We start from the raw sequence: 16,066 nt of genomic DNA on the forward strand, positions 1-16,066 counted from the left end.
GGTCTGGGAAGATCCCACATGCCATGGAGCAACAATGCCCGTGCACCACAACTACTGAGCTTGTGCTCTAGAGCCCGTGAGCCACAACTACTGAGCCCACGTGCTTAGAGCCTGTGCTCCGCAACAAAGAGAAGCCACCACAATGAGAAGCACACTGCAATGAAGAGTAACCCCTGCTCACCACAACTGGAGAAAGCCTGCATGCAGCAACGAAGACTCAACGCAGCAAAAAAAACCCAAAAAACAAGAACAGCCAAAAAACCCCCCCAAAACTGAACAAATAATGGAAAGCTTGGATAAAGGCACAGAACATAATTCTTGAATATTGAGTGGTAGGATTGTCTTTCATAACTCCTTTCAAAGTGTTTTATACATATTAATTTAAACCTCACAAGTGTTCACTGGTAGATCATTTATCTACAAGTGTTGGCCAGTAAATTATTTATCCCAGAGATAGGAGATGGAATCGAAGATAAAACTAATGAAGTCTGGAGTCATAATCTTCTTACCAGAAGCAAATGTTTCTTCCTTCCAAATAGCCCTGGACGTTTAGAAAGAACTAGTAGGCATTTTCCTAATAGCATTTCCATTTAATCACAGACGAAGTAGAATCTAGAGTAGGTCTTGGCACGTGGAAAGTGTGTTTAGTGGCCTTACATCATAGAAACACATCTATCTGTAGTGTGCTGTAATCACACACTATTTCTGAGCCTGTGCATCACAGCTCTCATGTTTCCTCGGCCAAGTAGGCAGAGGGCAAGCCTACCCCTTCAAGTCACTGAGGAACTGATTGCTGTCATGACACATCCTTTGCTATCACTGGGGCCAAGCATGCATTGTAGATCTTACTTGAGAATAGTACTTTGCTCCAAGCCTTTCTGGAGTGTTCCTTCTCAGCATGACTCATCAGGAAGTTTTCTCAGAAACGTAGGGGCTATCTGGGAGGTCCGGCCACTAATGATCTACCTGCTTATTCAGACAGGATATTTTCCCTTAGCCAACTAAAGAAATCCCTTTTATAAAGAGCCCTCCTGCTGAGCTTTTGCAGGATTAAGTGCCTAGTTGAGTGCCCTCTACCAGGGAAAGGTGGAATGGATTTGGTTTATTTCTTAGTTCTGTGGAATCCATTTTGAAAACTGTCAACCAAAGCAGATTAACAGAGCGATTACCATAAGCTATTTTGTGGATTTCGCCCATAGTTCTGAGGGCTTGAACTCAAGTCTTTCTTGGCTTGAATGTCATGCATTTGAACAGTGAGGAGTAAAATGACCCATTTTGGTGCATCTTGACACTTTATTAAAATCAGTTCTAACGCTAACATAGTATGATTTTTTTTTAAGGGAAGACTTATTGATAGAGGAGTTTTTTTTTTCCCAAGATCTCTCCATCTAGCAGGTTACCTGAGGTCTGTTTTATTTAATTCTTCCACTAAGTAGTGGTAGGACTTTTTAAAAAAATAAATAAATAATCAATTTTTGGCTGCGTTGGGTCTTTGCTGCTGCATGTGGGCTTTCTCTAGTTGTGGCGAGCGGGGGCTGCTCTTCGTTGCAGTGCATGGGCTTCTGATTGTGGTGGCTTCTCTTGTTGCAGAGCATGGGCTCTAGGGGCACGAGCTTCAGTAGTTGTAGCACACAGGCTTCAGTAGTTGTGGTGCACGGGCTTTGTTGCTCTGCGGCATGTGGGATCTTCCTGGACCAGGGCTCAAACCTGTGTCCCCTGCATTGGCAGGTGGATTCTCAACCACTGCACCACTAGGGAAGCCCTAAGTGACAGGACTTTTAAGCACTGTTGCAAATGCGTCCCAGAAAGTTCTCTTGGAACAGAGAAATTAGAATTGTCAACATCCGATGCAGGTCAAGGGATTTAACTGGATTATGCCTCTGGGTTTCTATGATTACCTTGCTCTACATTTCTCCCTGTTATGCAGTTTATTTTTCCAGGCAAACAATGCATTAAGAATGTTTTTCTTTTGGCATCATGTCTCAATTGTGGAATGATTTAGTCACAGATCATCGACTGAACCATCTGTGGTTTCCTGTTTTGGGGAAGAAAGAGGAATGCACTTTGGACTTTGAAATGACAAAGGATAGAATCTTTCATTGCCATCTAAAATGGCAAGGGAGGAGGATGCAGTTCTGGGACTGGTGGAAGAAACTTGGGGTGTTGGAGCCTGAATAGAATGAAAATGCATGAAAGGAAATGAAAGGAATGATACTAGGATATAGCAAACACTACAGTTGTAAGAGAAAGTCCATTGCTTACATGAATTAGAACCTTGTGGAATATTGGGTTCAAATTATGTTTTGCTTTAATTTTATCACTGAATAAGGGCCTTTTGGGCCCATGATTCATTGTAAGTGGCATTTGGGGTGATCCTGGCTAATTAAGCTAGTCAACATGCTTTAGAAATCATGTCATCAAATAGAAGTGGAAAATATTTTCCCAGCTATCTGAAAAATAAACCAGTGAAAAATGAAAAGGTCAAATTGCTATAATTTGACCTTTGGCTTTTGTTATGGGCAGTTGCGAATAGCATCACTTACTCTCAGATAACTGGAGCTTGAGTTACATGCAATAAGCCTTTGGAATTAAGTTGATGGGTGGTCTTTAGTGTGTTACTCTAGCACTTGGGTACCAATACTTAATATTCATGATTAAATCCAAGGAGAAAAATTCTTGAAATTGCAACCTCCTTTGGTGTTTGGCGAAGAATCTAGTTTCAGCCAAACTTTTCATTTAACCAACATGTTTTAACCTTCTTTAACAGAGAAGGAGTAAAGTTCCAAGTACTATGAAATGTTTACCTTTGGTTCACTTGCTGGAGAATGTGACAGGTTTGCAGATGTGTTTCTAATACTAAGATAAGGAACCTGTTTCTCTCTTTCTCCTGTAACACAAAACCTCACAAAAGCCTCTGTAGTGCAGATCCAGCTGTTGGGAAAGTTCAGGCACAGAAACTCCCCAAACATGTAATCTATTGTCTCCTTGTTCTGCCTATGAATGTCTGGCTTTCACAGACAGGTGCCCTTATTTATAAACTCCTCCTGTGAAGACAGCCAAAGGTCTGAGATGTGCCTGTCAGGGTGAGTGATGGGTGCAGTACTGAGGAGAAAATGGGTGGGACAGTCCGGAGTTGAAACCTGAGCTCTTCTAATCCCTCGGGGCAGGACACCTGGAAGCTCCTCCTGCCAGGTCCCCCTAACAGCCTTGGGTTTTGTCAGATATGGGAGGTGGTGAGAAGTAAACAAATAGAGGGGGGATGGGATGAAGGATGCTTGGGGAGTTTAATCCCAACCAGTGAACTTCAAAATGCCTCTCATGACTGAAAACAAAGCTCTCAGGGGTGGTTCTTTGATTTTCACTCGGGTGGCCCCTCCATGCTACAAGGCACGCCTTTGACCTACTACCCTGCCGGCCATGCTGCTCTTTCCTGCTTCTTTTACCCCTTGAAACTCTCCGGGTTGAATCCAGGGTGAGGTAGGGAAATACTTGAAAGAACAGCCAGTGTAAAGTCTTCTCAGTCTGCTGGGTAATCCCTTGGGTGGCTTTGGAAACATCTGTTGGATCTTTCACAAGGGCGATCCATCACCCATTGGTTTTTGTGCTTGTAAAATACGAAATACTCTTTTCTCTTTTATTTTGAATTTATGTTAGTACTCCTGGAATCCGAGAAGTGGTGCCTGATGGTTTAAGTAAAGCATTATAATGACATGACTCAGTCTGCAGTTTGTCTTAAGAAAGGAAACTTAACTTAGGTACCATTAATAAGCTAATCTTTTTTTAAAATTTTTCTTTTAAAATTAAAAAAACTTTTTAATTTTCAAATTTAAAAAATTGAAATATAGTTGATTTACAATGTTTCAGGTTTACAGCAAAACGATTCAGTTTTATATATATGTGTGCATATATATATTCTTTTTCAGGTTCTTTTTTTTCAGGTTCTTTTCTACTATAGATTATTATAAGATATTGAATATAGTTCCCTGTGCTGTACAGTAGGTCCTTGTAAGCTAATCTTTTCTAAGTGGCAAAGCACTGTGTAAACAAGCTCCTATGTTGTAGAGGAAAGGTTTGACAATTAGACACATTTGGTTTAAATTTCTGTTCCAGCATCTATTACATATAAATGACTTTGGACAAGTTGTTATACTTTGTGCATTAGTTTCCTACCTCTATAAGATGGGGTATACCCTACTGTCTCTCTTTAAGTGCTGTGATAGATGAGTCCATGAACGTTACCCACAGAGCACTCATTCTGACGCAGAGGGTGCCTCAGTGCATGCTAGCTCCCTCATCTAACAATTCGTGATAGAACCTGTTTTAAAACAAGGATTAACTGTGAAGCAATGACTCCAAAAGGTTATCTCCCTGGTTGATTTTTTAATCACTGTAGAAAAAACTTCCCTGGATGCACCTGAGTTTTCTGCTCTTTTCACTCTCTCCTGGAAGAAATGCTGAGTACAGAAAGCAACAGTTAAAGACAGTGTTTGGTGAATGGGAAATGGATAGAAACAGAAGTGTCCTAATCAGGAAGACTTTTTTCCCCCGTTCTTAGAACTTTGGTTTTCCTCATTAAACCCATCTCTAGAGATATAATCATGGCTTTTCTCCACCCATGTGTCAGCCATTTGTGAAGATATTTTTGCCTGTGTGATAGAAATCTAATTTCAGGGATAATAAAATAAGAATATTAGAGCTGGAAGAAATTATCCCTGTTATGAAAACAGAATGTCGATGGACCCAGAAGGGATTTGGGAACCTAGAGATGCCACACAGTGAGTTCGTGGCAGAGAAAGGATTAAAATCCAGATTATTGGATTTTTAATCCCAAACCCTATATTTCTGGGCTTCATCATAACTGTTTTTTCTCTCAGTTGCTGCTCTTGGTTAACTGGAAAGAAGCAAGCCGATATTAAGAAGGTGGGGGCTTCCCTGGTGGCGCAGTGGTTGAGAGTCCGCCTGCCGATGCAGAGGACACGGGTTCGTGCCCCGCTCTGAGAGGATCCCACATGCCACGGAGCGGCTGGGCCCGTGAGCCATGGCCGCTGAGCCTGCGTGTCCGGTGCCTGTGCTCCGCAACGGGAGAGGCCACAACAGTGAGAGGCCCGCGTACAGCTAAAAAAAAGAAGGTGAACTTTTTTACTCGCCTTCAAATGATCTTCTAAGTGATTTGAAAGAGAAAAGGCAGGTGGATTCAAGTTGGAAAAAGGAAAGAATCAAGAATGGCTTTTCCAGGTTGGAATCCCCACAGCAGTTTCGGTTTGGGGCAAATATTGGAATGTTGAACCTTGAGTTTATCATTTATTCTACTCATTAATGATAGCACACTCACTGATTTGAAGAGCAATGAATTTATATGATTTGTGGGAAATCAGAGGAGTGTTTCTTAAAGCTGTGTAAGGAACCATCTTATACGGATTTGTTTTGATTGTTGTACGAAACTAAATCATAGTGAGATTTCTCAGGCTTTACAACCATGAATTAAAAATTAACAACCAGTCTCTCTGGCCAAAATCTTCTCCCTAACCTGTGTTCTGCATCTTGTTCCAAGAGCGGCACACCCTGCCAAGCATACCGGATGCAGCATCCGCAGCGAGGATTGGAAAGGAGCATTTTGCCCTGAGTTTGAAGGTGTTATTTTTCCCATGGTTTGATTTGCCTGGCATTCTTTGCCTGGCATTTTTTTTTTCCTTTCCTTAGTTGCTGACGAAGTCTAGAGGGCGCTGAGGCTGGCTGGGTTTATTACTTTTGGCAGATGAATGGTGTGATGTGGCTTTACTTCCTATTTGCAGAGCCTTTCTAGAAACCTGGGCTCTGTTCTCCGGTGAGTCCTCCTTGTGGGCTTATATATATTAAAAAAAGAGAGAATGAAAATGTGAAAGGAGGAAAGGAATTTTAAAAAGCGGATTCTTAAAGAGAATGGGACCCCATGGGAAAGCAGGGGCAACAGAAGGGATGGAGCAGAAGCCGATCGTCAGCAGGTAGAAACTGCCTTTCTTTCCAGCACCTAATTTGTAGAATGTGCATGTGTCCAGTCTATCTCGTAGCCCATTGTAGCTAACAATGACAATAACAAAAGCATCAATTACAAATGACACATGTGTGGTACACCCCAGCTTACAGATGACTTTTTGCACACGTTATTTCATTTAAACAAAGAAAGTATGGAACACAAAGCAAAAGTTTTGAAGATTCGTAGTAAAACCCCGAGAGCTTGGGCCCCAGGATGATGAGCCAGCGAAGCACAGAGGAGGAAACGGTGGACCTGGCATCCGGTGTATGATTTTTGCTCAGCTGAGACATTAAAGCCTTGGATAAGGCATGAGTCCCCGGGCCTGTTTTTCTCATCTTTAATATGATAAAATTATAGTAGATGATGTCTAGGAATCCTCCCAGCACTAATATTCTAATTCTACGAGCCATTTCTCTGGGTGGGGAGAAAATTTCATCTTAAACAAGGCACCATTTGAATGTTCCAAGGCTCCCTCTGCTCTTTGAGGAAGTCCCTTACTGCAGCCAGCAGTCTGTCCAAAGGTTTACACGTGGTTTACAAAACCATGATCTTTTTAAGCATGCAGCTAGCTTAAAAAAAAAAAAAATTAGAGCTTTCATCACCACCATTTCTATTCTGAAATGAAAAATTCTCCCTGAAAAAAATGTAAATGGGAGTGTGTCCTGTACATATTGGGTAATGACCTCACAGTGTCGCAAGTCTAACAAAAGCAAGAAACCCTTATTGGATGCCATAAGCCAGCTCTTTTTTAAAAGTATCTTAATACAGTTCTTTTTTTGTTCAATTTTTTTATTGAAGTGTAGTTGATTTACAATATTGTGTTAGTTTCAGGTGTATAGCACAGTGATTCAGTCATACATATAGAGATATTTAACTATTCTTTCTCAGGTTCTTTTCTCCTATAAGTAATTACAAAATATTGAGTAGAGTTCCCTGTGCTATACAGTAGGTCCTTGTTGGTTATCTGTTTTATATATAGTAGTGTGTATATGTTAATCCCAAACTCCTAATTTACCCTCCCCCCATCTTTGCCCTTTAAGCCAACTCTTCCTGAATGTAATTCTAAGTCAGAAAGATCTTCAGTCTGCACATATGAATCCTTGTTGTGTTACTTAAAAAGAAGTTTCTATACAGCCAGTCAAATACAGGAAAATGAAGAGCGAGCATGCAGACAAGGAAAGGAAAGGACACGTTAGCTGTTTTCAGCAATGATCTGGAGTGTGTGTGTGTGTGTGTGTGTGAATTAGGGAAGGTGGTAATGATTGAAAGCATGAGTGTTATAAATTCAGAGGGTTTAAGCTTAAAACGATAGGAATCTTGCCTCCTTAACTTGGGACATATGATTCTTCTTCTGCACACTTGTCCTTTTCACATACGCCTTCAAAGGAGATCTTAAAACCAGTGAGAGCACACTCACTGTAGCATGAGAGAAAGAAGGGAAAATCCAATGAGAATATTGTCTTTAGTAGAATACCAGTTTCTGAGTTGGGTTTTTCTAGATTTATTTCTCCTTAGTTTCAAGAAAAATTTGTAGCTTGTCATTGGGAGCTGTATCTTTTTTTCCCGCACCTACTATGTTTTTTTTTTTTTTGCAAAAGTAGCATTTTATTGTTCATTTTAAGGATTCTGTTTCATAAGCAAACATTTTTCAAGTAAACTTTTTATTTCGGAGTAGTTTTAGAATTATAGAAAAGATTTCTAAATATTTAGAAAACACAAAGATTTCCTAAATATCCCTCACCCTGTTTCCCTAGTGTTAATGTCTACATTGCCATGGTACGTTAGACAAAACTAAGAAATCAATATTGGGGTATTAATATTAACTAAATTCCAGACTCTATAGATTCCACCTGTTTTTCCACTCATGTCCTATTTCTGTTTCAGAATCCAATCCAGAATCCCACAAGGCATTTAGCCCGCCATGTTTTATAGAGACAAACAGAAGGATCTGGGCAAGACCCACAATGCGTTTAAGAGGTATTGCCTTTTATCTGGATTTTCCCCATTGTTCTGGAGGTGCTGTTGTACAGTGATTAGCTAGACTCTGCTTTTTTTTTAAAAAAATTTATTTTATTGAAGTAGAGTTGATTTACAATGTTGTGTTAATTTCTGCTGTACAGCAAAGTGATTCAGTTATACATACATATATACATTCTTTTTCGTATTCTTTTCCATTATGGTTTATCACAGGCTATTAAATATAGTTCCCTGTGCTATATAATAGGACCCTGTGGTTTATCCATTCCGTATATAATAGTTTGCACCTGCTAATCTCAAACTCCCACTCCATCTCTCCCTCACCCCTCTCCCCCTTGGCAACCACAAGCCTGTCCTCTATGTCTGTGTAGGCTCTGCTTTTCTGACCAAGCACTGATTGATCCCAAGGTGGCTTTGGTTGTTCTTCCTTGATAGTGCCACTTGCAAACCTCTATCAGAGCACTCATCAGGCTGGACTGCAATCTCACTGGCAGATACCGGGAGTTATTTAGCCTTAAAACTACACCTGGGGCCGAGAAGAAATGCTGCCTGTTCAGATAATGTAGTCTGTTTCACATGACTTTGGTGGCATTGAGTAAAGGAGTCTTGAGACCTTTGCTTATGGCTAGAACCTCAAACTATAAGCCCCATGAAGCAAGGGATTGTTTCTGTTTTGGTTACTACAGGCTTTCCAGGTCCAGCTGGTGCCTGACCCAAAGTAAGCTCTTAATAAATACTTGTTGAATGAACAAATGCATGAGAAGGTAAGAAGCTGCAGAGCTGAAGGAACACCAGCAGAGACAGGGAACACCACAGTTGGCAAAGGAAGCGCATTTGGCCCTCTCGGTCCCCACCCAGGCAGCCTTGGCAGTGAGGAGGAAGGAATCCTCCCGTGTGGGGGGCAGCTCCGAGTTCTTCAGCAGCTCTGAGTTGGAAGCCTCACTTCACTACATCACCCCTGGCTATATTTCAAAGATTAATGAACAGCGTCTTGTCAGGTTTAATATATTGCACTTGGGGAGTTTACTTTGACGACGTAATCATAAATTCCCTGAGCTGCGAATTACACCTTAAGGACTTAAATGAAGTTCTAGTGAGAACCAAAGAAACAGGAATCACCATAAAATGTAAAAAGTGCCAGTTTTGAGAGAAAACTGTAAATTTTCTAGGACATTAGGTTTCAAAAGAAGGATTACACACAGACTAAACAAAGTAGAAGTCATAAAAATTTAAAGACACCACAAAACATAACAAAAATAAGATCCTTTTTAGTTATGACAGAATTCTAAAAGGAAACTTACACCAAATTATGCCACCCAAGCAGAGCCATTAATTAACCTAATGAGAAAATATCTTCCATTTCCATGGCCAAAGCATGTCAGGAAGACTTTGACATTTTAAAATAGGAAAAAAGAAAAAAAAGAGAGAGAGAGAGAGAGAGAAAGAGAGAGAGAGAGAGAGAGAGAGAGAGAGAGAGAGAGAGAGAGAGAGAGAGGAGGGGGAGAAAGAGAAAGAAAGAAAGAAAGAAAGAAAGAAAGAAAGAAAGAAAGAGAAAGAAAGAAAAAGAAAGAAAGAAGGAAAAGAAGGAAGAAAGAAAGGAAGGAAGAAAGAAAGAAAAAAGGCAGTTGTGCCATTCTAAAAAAGTTTTAAATATTCACTTAACAGTTCAGGAAATCTGAGATACTTTGATAATATTCTCAATGACCCCTTTGGGAAATTTTTGCAATTGTTGCATAAATAAAATGTGGATTACAAAAACAGTATTGGGAAAAAGAAGTTGGAGTCAAGGGAACAATCAGGAAACTAAGGATCAGCGTCTTAAGTGGAAGCTTAGCCACTGACCTTTGGGCAGAGCTTCAGAAGATGAACTTGAGAAATGTGGAGAGAGATAGAGCAACGACCTCCCTTCAGCCCTGTCCCTCCCAAACCTACATTGACCCGAGGAAAGACTCAAGCAAAGCATGGAGATAGAAAAATATGTATTGTGAAACAAAACAATGACAACATAAAATTCCCCAAGCCACCCCCCTTTCTGTTTCCTAGTACATTTATTGGTTCTATGATTCATGTTGCTCACTTTACAACCAAAGTTGTTTTCTCTCTGGATTGCCATATTCCACCCCCTTTCTTCCTGGACCCCTCAATGCCCCAAATCTCTCTACCGGCTCTCAGTCTTGAGCCTTGTTATGAGCTCAGAGTGAGACCTGGGTAATTCACTGATGCCCTCTTTTTTTCCGCCTGAGAAATGGAGACAATAATATTTCCCATATATTTCTCAGACGTTATTTTAAGGACTAGTGAGGTCATGTGGGTAGAGCTTTGAGGTCTTCAGATGAAAAGGGCTATAGGAGGCCAACATATTATTGGTCAGCTTTCTTCAATTGCTGTACATTCTTCTACTAGCATAGTTACACTTGAGAAGGTATTAGTCTAGGCTTTATGTATTTCTCCCCAAGATTACTCTTAAAACTGAAATTGCAAAGTGGTCCCAGTTGTGAAAGTTGAAACCAGAGCAGGTAATGAAGGCTCTAGGCCTGATTCACAGGCATCCCGGGCAGTGCTCCAGGTTCTACCTTCTCTGGTGACCTGAGGGGCAGCCTGCCTGCCCTTTGGCCCTTTCAGAGGTGATAGACAGTTAACAGAGTCCTGGCAGCCCTGGAAATTTTGCCTCAAGGTCTGAGGTCATAGATGTTTTTCCAGCCTATTCTGGGAAGGTAGTCTAATTCCTACCGCCAATCATTTCAGGAGGTCCTCCATTTGGCTGACTGCGTTCACATAGAAGAAATGAATCTTGAGTCCACCCTTCTTCAGTCTGACATATTACCGAGCCATCCATCCTCCTCACTTTAGGAATAACCCCAAGGCCACTGGAAATGTTCAAAGACGTGCCTAGGGCTTCCCTGGTGGTGCAGTGGTTGAGAGTCCGCCTGCCGATGTGGGGGACACGGGTTCGTACCCCGGTCCGGGAAGATCCCACATGCCGCAGAGCAGCTGGGCCCGTGAGCCGTGGCCGCTGAGCCTGCATGTCCGGAGCCTGTGCTCCGCAACGGGAGAGGCCACAACAGTGAGGGGTACCGCGGAAAAAAAAAAAAAAAAAAGACGTGCCTAGACTTCAGGAACTCCGGTGCTCCTGGGCCTGCTGTCCATACCAAGGTATTAAGAGCTAGACTTTCAGGGTTTTGAACTTGGCCAAAGATCATATTATTGAATCAGAAGATCTTTAAATGAAGGTTGAAAGGATTAATCTTTTTAAATGTGAAAAAAGGCTGAGGATTTTTATATGGCAGTTGCAACTTGATGATGAGAGTGAAACATTTTTGAAATGAATTTAAGTGCTAACATCTAGATTTGTGTTAAATACATCAAACTTATTGATTCTAGACTTGTTGATTGTTAGATCTAAGTTTGGAGACAGTGGCTAAAATTCTTTAGTTCACCTAAGTGAATCTTGAGAGTGCCTTCCTTCTCAGACTTCAGTATGCATCTGAATTTCCTGGAGGAAATTAAGACGTTTAGTGCTGAGCATGACTGCAGAAATTTCTGATCTAGTAGGTCTGGGGTGAGAGCTGAGAATTTGCATTTTTCACAAGTTCCCAGGTGATGCTGGGTGGTGCTGGTCTGGGGACCATGCTTTGGGCACGGGTTATAGAATCTGGAGTCTAAACTAGACTCTTACTACACTATGTATGGTCTTGGACCAGGGTGTCAACATCACATAGAAGCTTGTTAGAAATGCGGAGTCTCAGGCCCCACTCCAGACCTATTGTATCTGAATCTGCATTTTATAAGATGTCCAGGTAATTAGTATGGACATGAAAGTTTGAGAAGCGCCACTCTCAAGCTCCCCATATGTATTTGTTACTATCCAGTAACCTGTGAATTGTTCTGCTTTCTCAGGACAGAAATCTCTCTGAGGCACGTAACTTTTCATTTGAATACAGCTCGCTTGAACATGACCAAGGACTTTAGGAGAATCAGCTTAGCACAATAGAAAGAAAACTCATCTCGCACTCATGTTACATCAAAGAATGAATTGGGACCTATAAAAATGGCCAATGAACAAATTCTAATGGCTTCAGTACACAGACAAGCTTGCTTTTGCTGCAGGCACCAAAGCCCAAGGAGAGACTCTGTACTTCTGAAATCATCAGTGGGGTGACTCCTTTTGAGCCAGACTCCCCTGAACCAGATGGGAGCTCATGGGTGTTCACCTTTTAGCTCTGTCACACAATTCTATAGAGAAGAAATGTCAATGCCTTTCTTGGCAGGCCTAGCCGCAGCTCTCCCTATGTGAAGACAGGTGTTCAACATCAAATAACACTGCCCCGGACCTGAGCAACCCAGAGAGAAATGTAAATGAAACTAAACAGTTATGATAAGAGCCAGTCGACCACCCGGTCCACCCTGCCCCCAACTCATCCCCTCCAACCCCCACCTCCCTTCTTTGCTCACAGAGCTGAAATGACAGGAGTGTCTTCATAATTTCAAATGCTGTTTGAAAAAACAAACTTCACAAACCTCAGAAATCAGGGCAGATAAATTGAAGGTCCTGGGCACAAAGGCCTTCAGGCAGAAGAACCCATCAAACTATCCAGTGAAGGACACAGTTGACAGATTACAGTTTACTAAATGGGCAGATTGGGCTACTCAGTCAAACATTTGGTGCATATTTCATGGGTTTGTTCTAGCAAGTCATTCACTCGAGAAGTATATACTCAGTGGTAGGGCCTATGGGGAAATACAAAAATGTAGCTCCTTGTAGGGGAAATAAATGTGAAGATAAAAAAGTAGAATGCAAGGTTGAGAGGGTTCAGGAAACCCAGCAGAGAATCTCACGGGGTGGGAGAGAATCATAGGGTACAAATCTCTGAGATAAAGGAGACGTGGGCCATGGCAGTATGAGCAGAAATTGGTGACTTTGGTTGTGGATGTACTGTCTCTTGAGGTCACTCCATTTTGATTTCCAAAGGAAACCAAATTTCCAGCCACCATGTAAGCAGTTGGACCACCCTGGGGCCAATATGTTGTGAAAAAGCTAAAACTAGCCTCTGTGGAGACACCACGAGGAATACAGGAAGAAGAGTGATGTGTAGCCAGGCCTGCTGGGGAAGCTCCAGTCACCTCCTGATTGCAACTGCACAAGAGCCTCTGAGCAGAAATCACACAGCTAAGCCTTTCGTCATTTCCTGTCCTAAAGAAACTTAGAGATATAATAAAATGATTGCTTTTGCTTTATACCACTAAGCTTTGGAGTGATTTGTTGCCTAGTCATTGATAAACAGAAGTTAAGAAGGAAATGAACAGGTTGATGGCATAGAGAGTGACTGGGAACAAGAGCTACTTTAAACAGGGTGGGGAGGGGCACAGAAATTCCATCTCAGGAGGAAGATGTGAAGAGTTTGGAAGAGGGCATCACAGATAGAAGAAAACACCAAGACCTGAATGGGGGAAAGGTCTGGTCATGGTCACGGAGGCCAGATGGGCTGGAGTATTGGAAACAAAGTGAGGAATGAGGTTGGAAATGTAGGCAGGAGACAGTTCTACAAGGTCTTGGAGGCACTGATAAGGAATTTGGGTTTTATGTTAAGTGCATTGGAAAGTCCTGGGGTGACTTAAGGCCACTAGCTAACCCCAATCCATACCCATTACTCCAGCTGCCTTGGTTCCAAGGCTCTCTCTCCACAGGCCACAACTCCCTTCATGCATGATCATTAATCCAAATAATAAGCTTCCGCATCCATTGGAAACCAAAATTCAGTGACATCTAGAGACCATACATCCACAACCCCAATCATGAGTGTCTGCTCATACTGCCACATCCCACGCATCCTCTTCTCTACAGGGTTTGGTTATTCTTGTACCACTAGCCCAAAGTGGGTGTGCATTCATTGTTTAGCTGAAAGTTGAATGAATGCCCAAATGTCAGGATAAATGGATGCTTCAACTCAACCCTTTTGTGAAACTAAAACACGTCCTTTGTGAAATGGTCTTTCCCCTTTGACCCACCCACTTTCTAAAGGATGTAGTAGTAACTACACAGCAGCATTAGGAAGTCTCCCCTACCCGTTCTTCCTTTTAAGCTGACATTTCTCCCATGCTATTTAGTTCTCGTTTGAAAGACACAGACATTCTGAGCCCTACCTGTGTTCCCAACAGGGCCTGGACAAGTCTTCAGTAATTACTTATCAATGGATTGGTGGATTGTTGTGTTCTCAACACTACCCATGACAAATCAGTGTCTCCTGGTCCTAATGTCAGGTTTTATTGTGTAATGAAAAGAGAGAATGTGTATGAAGGAAACCTCTCGATTTGTCGCTCCTCTTTCCCTCCCTCCCTCCCTCCATCTTCATTCTTTGATTTGTCTCCCATTATAGAAATGTAGGGCTAGGTTTATTTTGTTTTTGTTTTTTCTCAGACTCTGGTGATCAGACTTCCCTATCTCCCCTTCCACTTGCAGTCAGTAAAGTACATTGATATGTATCTTTTTTTGAAATCTAATATTGTAGGGGAATCAACAGGGGAAGCACATCACTATGAGCTCCTAAGTCAAAACAAGCAGAGATGAACTACTACTTTGAAACAAACTTCTAAGAAACAAATCAAGTCATTTCTCACAGTAAAACAATGGACTAGAGAGGCCAGTCTTCACATATATCCATGCTGGGACAGAAAGTGGTAAAAAAATGTGAGTTCATGTCCAAAATGATATCACAATGCTTTTTATGAGGTAAAAGCATAGACCCTCCACACCTGCTGTGTTGGATATTCAGCATGCCTTTGAAAAACCCTGTGGACTTTCTTTTTACCAAAGTTGGTAACGTAGTGAGTCAAGCTAGATAATGAGCAAACTTACCAACAAAGCACGATTGCACTGTAGTGTATTAAACTCATCATCAGAAATAAATGTTTGAAAACAAGATGAAAATAAATATTATTATTAACTTGGTAGTCGCATTGTGGGAGGCAACCCAAATACCTAGAAGTGTGGAGTGATTAGGTCACAGGAATCTTAGTTTGTTTTCAAAAAAAGCAGATAGACAAATGGCAATAAACTCCATGTCCTCCTTCCCCTTTTCTCTTTACTAGAAACCACCAATGTGGTCTATTATTCCAAAGAGATACCAGGCCAGTGTGGTCTATCAGCTTGCTAATAAGTTGTATTTACATCCATGAAACACCATTTCCAAAGCACTTTTGCTATGTTATCTCTGATGTTTGCAAAAATGTGGCAGTTATCCCTATGCTCATTTTATCAGATATGAAATATTTATAGATGATAATTTCTTCCAAATGTTAGCCTTCCGGTGTCTGTTGAATATGACATTGGAAAGACCACTGATCGGTGACTGCTGAGTGTTGGACTCAGTTTTCACTGCTGGTCCTGCAACCCAACCAACATGCTATTATCCAGTCCAAATTTTCTTGGGCCTCAAACTATGAACACAGATTAATTTACATAGTCATTGTGAATTCATAGTTGTCTAGTTAGGATAGCACATGACCTTGAGTTACATTATGAGGTCAAAGGGATATAAGAATGGCCGTATTGGCCCATCTTTCCCATATTCTTTGGCTGAGGCTCTTCCTGGAAGAATGCTGTTGCTCTCTTTGAGGCCATCCTTCAAGCTCAGGTATATTTCAACCTCAGTATCCATTTAGGGCTTTTCCTCTTGCTCATGCCCACCGGGAAAAGAAGACAACATTTAGCTTATCCTGTAATTTCTTATTCTACCCATTTGGAGGTTACTTTGGGAGGAGTTGGAATGATAAATAGAATTTCCTAAAATTTTGCTACTCAAAGAGGGGTCTGTGGGGGCAGTAACTTTGGAGTGACCTGGGGAGCTGATTAGAAATGCAGACTCTCAGGCTACACTTCATACTTAGTGAATCATAAACTGATTTTGCCAAGATTCCCCAGATACCTGGTAAGAAAGGACATTAAAGGTTTGAGAAGCACTGGCCCGAAAGACAGGGTACTACTTAACAGTGCTGGGGATTGGCGATCTGGGTCAGACACAGCATCTGAGTTAGAAGAAGTAAGCACATCCTCCTTTCAGATGTTCGGTGTTCTGGTGG

Source organism: Hyperoodon ampullatus (genome assembly GCF_949752795.1).
Source record: "Hyperoodon ampullatus genome assembly, chromosome: 1".
Taxonomy (NCBI): Eukaryota; Metazoa; Chordata; class Mammalia; order Artiodactyla; family Ziphiidae; genus Hyperoodon; species Hyperoodon ampullatus.